This window comes from Babylonia areolata, chromosome 5, assembly GCF_041734735.1.
Source record: "Babylonia areolata isolate BAREFJ2019XMU chromosome 5, ASM4173473v1, whole genome shotgun sequence".
NCBI classification, from domain to species: Eukaryota; Metazoa; Mollusca; class Gastropoda; order Neogastropoda; family Buccinidae; genus Babylonia; species Babylonia areolata.
The window spans coordinates 12207237-12212236 of NC_134880.1; positions in this window are offsets into that span (position 1 = coordinate 12207237).

Genomic DNA, 5000 nt, shown 5'->3' on the forward strand with positions numbered 1-5000 from the left:
GTGCGTGTGTGTCTCTCTCTCTGTGTCTCTCTCTGTCTCTCTCTGCCTCTCTCTCTCACTGTGTCTCTTGTCACTGTGTCTCTGTCTCTCTGTCTCTGTCTCTCTCTGACTCCCCTGTCTCTAGATCCCACTCTTTTCTTCAAAGTGATCTTTCTTTTGCTGTGTATTTCCGCCTGTGTGGCTCAGATTTTCATACAACATTGCCTGCCTGTTTGCATGAAATGATAATCATGATTCTGCCCCCCACCCCTCCCCCCTCTCTCTCTATCTCCCTCTCTCTCTCTCCTCTCTCTCTCTCCCTCTATCTCTCTCTCCCCCTCTCTCTCTTTCTCTCCCCCTCTCCCTCTGTCTGTCTCTGTCTCTCTCTGTTTTTCTTCTCCCTCTGTCTGCCTCTGTCTCTCTCTCGCTCTCTCTCTGTTTTTTCTCTCTCTCCCTCTGTCTGTCTCTGTCTCTGTTTATTTCTCTCCCTCCCTCTCTCTCTGTCTGTCTCTGTCTCTCTCTCTCGCTCTCACTCTGTTTTTTCTCTCTCTCCCTCTCTCTCTGTCTGTCTCTGTCTCTCTCTCTCTCTCTCTCTCTGTTTTTTCTCTCTTTCTCTCCCTCCCTCTCTCTCTGTCTGTCTCTCTCTCTCTCACTCTGTTTTTTCTCTCTCTCCCTCTCTCTGTGTCTGTCTCTGTCTCTCCCTCTCTCTTTATCAATCGTCCTCCCCGGCATTTCTTTCCCCCTTTCCCCGCCCCTCTCATCCTCCCTCCCCCCCCTCACCTCACCCCACATCCCTCCTTTCTCTCCCTCCCTCTCTTTCTCTCCTTATATATATATATATATATATATATATATATATATATATATATATATATATATATATATATATATATATATATATGTATGTATGTATGTATGTTTATATGACGTGCTTAGATCCATGTTGTAAACTTCCCATCCATGCCCTTTCAAACGTGAAAAAATTCAAATGACATTTCACATCAAACACAAAGAGAGAGAGAGAGAGAGAGAGAGAGAGAGAGAGAGAGAGAGAGAGAGAGAGAGAGAGAGAGAGAGAGAGCTAGCATCAAATAAGATGAACATCCAGTAATGGCACACCACTTCATCCGCCATCCCAGCTGGCTGATATAATTATCACGCTTTCTATCAGTCGAAGGCATTACAATTCAGAGTGCTTATTCAGAAACGGTGAGAGTATTTGTTTATTACTGATGTTGTCTTCTTGCTAGCAACAACTCTACTTTAACACAAGAAACACATTTCCCGGCTTTCATATTTTTGACTGGTGATTAACATCTTACTATGACATTCATGAATCGATCCCTCTCTCTCATCTCTGTCTGTCTGTCTGTATGTCTGTCTGTCTGTCTGTCCCTCTCTCTTTGTGTCTATCTCTCCGTCCCTGTTTGTATACATGTGTGTGTGTGTGTGTGTGTGTGTGTGTGTGTGTGTGTGTGTGTGTGTGTGTGTGTGTGTGTGTGTGTGTGTGTGTGTGTGTGTGTGTGTGTGTTGTGTTGTGTTGTGTTGTGTTGTGTGTGTGTGTGTGTGTGTGTGTGTGTGTGTGTGTGTGTGTTGTGTTGTGTTGTGTTGTGTGTGTGTGTGTGTGTGTGTGTGTGTGTGTGTGTGTGTGTGTTGTGTTGTGTTGTGTTGTGTGTGTGTGTGTGTGTGTGTGTGTGTGTGTGTGTGTGTTGTGTTGTGTTGTGTTGTGTGTGTGTGTGTGTGTGTGTGTGTGTGTGTGTTGTGTGTGTGTGTGTGTGTGTGTGTGTGTGTGTGTTGTGTTGTGTTGTCTTGTGTATGTGTGTGTTGTGTGTGTGTGTGTGTGTGTGTGTGTGTGTGTGTGTGTGTGTGTGTCTGTGTGTGTGTGTGTGTGTCTGTGTGTTGTGTTGTGTGTGTGTGTGTGTGTGCGTGTGTGTTTAGTTTAGTTTAACGTCTTTTTCACTGTTTAGTGATATTAGATGAGGGGGGAAAAAAGGGGCGGGGGTGGGGAGGGGTGCAGGGGGTGGGGGGGCGGAGGGGGCGCGGGGGGTCGGGTTCGGATGGGGGGGGGATGGAGGGGGAGGTATGTGAGCATGGGAGATGAGGCGTGGGTTACTTGAGAAGAGATGGTGGGATGACCGTAGTGAGTAGCAGAAAACGAAGAGCTACGAAGGACTGTACCAACAATGAACTATAACATGAATTATAACAGTGAGTGAATCATCCATATAACAGTGAAAAGCATGCTTATCATAATAAAATTAAAAATTAAAAAAAAAGAAAGAAACGTGATCAGTAAAAGATAGATACCAACTGGACTTTGAATCAAACATTCAGAATTTTTTTTTTTTTTTGAAGTTATGAATAATTATAATTATTCAAAACATCTCAAATGGACAAATATGCGTTTGGTGGTAACTAGTAGGCTAGTTTTTTTTAAAGAAGAGTTGTCTTGTTTTTGGACATTGGATAAGTATGTGGTGGACATTGACTTCTTTTCCGCACAGACACTGTATATTTTTTTGCAAAATTTAGTTCGAAGGGCATTCAGACGGAATCGATGAATTAAACAGTCAATCTCTCCATCAGTCTCTCTCCATGTCTCTCTCTCCCTTTGTGTGTCTCATTCTCAAAACTCTCTCTGTCTTTCAATCTCTCTCTGTCTCTCAAACTCTCACTGTCTCTCTCTCTCTCTCTCCCTCTCTCTCTTTCTGCCTGTCTGTCTGTTTTCATCTTTCTGTCTGTCTTTCTGTCTCTGTCTCTCTCTGTCTGTCTCTGTCTGTCTGTCTCTCCTTTCTCTCTCTCTCGCTTCCTCTCTCTCGTTCCTGCTCTCTATCTCTGTGTATAAAAACGATGGAAGATAACCAAGAGGTTATTATTGTGTCCTAAGTGAAGAACCGTGGTGAGAAGGTAAGAAAGAGAGGAACGCTAGTCGTGAAGGTCAAACACACTGCTGCACGGTGTGAGAAACAGGTAGATCTTTCAACAGGTGTTCCTAAAAGGTGGTAAATATTCTTCGACATTTCCTTTCGGCTAAAAAAAAAAAAAAAAAAAAAAAAAAGGCTGGGAACAGACATTAAAGGAGTACATCGCTTGGGTACCTCATCCTCTCTTTGCAAAGGACCAGTCTCGCCCATTGATGATTCAACTCCCAAGATAGAAGAGAGACGCCATGATTAATTTGAGAGACATAGACGGACGGCAAAAAACTCGAATGCGGATGAAAGACAGGATTCGTGTAGCTAGAGAAATGGGCCAGAGTGCAAAGAGACATTGATTTCTAGATCGTTACAGGGAACAAAGAAAACACGCTTTCTGTTCCACCAAAAAAAAAGAAAGCACTCCATTGGCTCCCACTCTATCTCAGAATAAAGTACAAGATTTTGCACTCTCTGTCATAAACAGTTTTGCCTCATTCTGTATAAGTTATTGCCTTCACCTCTTACGTCAGTTTTTCAGCCAAGTGCTCCATACACCTCTTATGTTTGACCTTTGCAAAAAACATATTTTCCGACGTTCCAGCTTTATATATTTTGGATATGTTTGTCGAGTGCAATACACTTGGAAATATTTTAATCTATATAATTATATATATATATATATATATATATATATATGTGTGTGTGTGTGTGTGTGTGTGTGTGTGTGTGTGTGTGTGTGTGTGTGTGTGTGTGTGTGTGTCTGTGTCTGTGTCTGTGTGTGTTTGGCCATTTATGGTCAAAATGTGATCAGACTATTTACACCCGATCTCGCTTTGTACGATCAGTTTCAGATCCACTCTGTTTCCGCGTTCCCACATTCAGACACACCACAGTCTGTGATCATTCTTTCTGTGTCTCTGGACCTCACAATTGGAACGGATTCCGTCAATCGCTTCGTCAGAGATGTCCAGATATTTGAGATTTTTTATCTGACCTGGCTTTTGGTTGTGTGTTTGTGTTCCAGGTGTGCTGCTTTAGGTGTAGGGTGAACTTTTTACTGTGTGCTGTATTGTAAAGTAAACACTCTATAAAAAAAAACCCACTCCATGTGGTCCTGCTATTAATGTGAGGAGAGAGTGAGTGAGTGCATCATTAGTTGATCCTATAACCCCCTGTTTGCTCCCCCCACCCTCTCTCTTGGAATAGAATCGAACGAACCACACTCACAACCCGTAGTTTTTACATACATATTATTATTAGTAATTTTTTTACGTATTTATCTATTATTTATTCACCCTTTTTTTTTCTTCTTTTTTTTCTCAAGGCCTGACTAAGCGCGTTGGTTTACGCTGCTGGTCAGGCATCTGCTTGGCAGACGTGGTGTAGCGTATATGGATTTGTCCGAACGCAGTGACGCCTCCTTGAGCTACTGAAACTGAAACTGAAACTGACTTCGTCAGATCTCTGCACTCAGTTCTTTCAAGTCTGAACTCAAAACCCACCTCTGTCTAATATAGGTCCTCCATAGCTTCTCTCGTCTATCTACATGTATTTCGGTTCCACTCTGTTTACGCATATCTCAGATTCAAACACTCGACTGTTGGCCACCGTTCTAGCTTTCTCTGTCTCTGGACCTTGCAAAAGGAATGAACTTCCTCTTTCCCTTCGTCAGGTCTCCGCACTCAGCTCTTTCAAGTCTGGTCTTAACACCCACCTCTTCCCAAAATAGCCTCCCTTCCCTGCCTCTTCCTTGGTCTTCAGTTGTTTTTTTTCTCCAGCTTTAGAGTTATGCATGTGTGTGAATGACTGGCGCGAAAGCGCTTTGATTTGTCCCTGCACAAGATTCAGCGCTATATAATGATAATAATAATAGCCCCCCCCCCCCCCCCCCCCCCCCCCGCCCTCCATTTCTTTGTTTTACAGTTATGCATGCGTGTAAGAGTTGGGTGTGAAAGTGCTTTCAGTTGTTTCCGTACAAGATTTAGCAGGTTGTCCAGGGCTCATGAACTCACACAAGAGTTGTTGATCGTTTTTTTTTCTGTACCGTTTGCTCAGAAAGTATAGGAGGCACATCAGGAAGCCAGCACAATGGTATCCATCTGC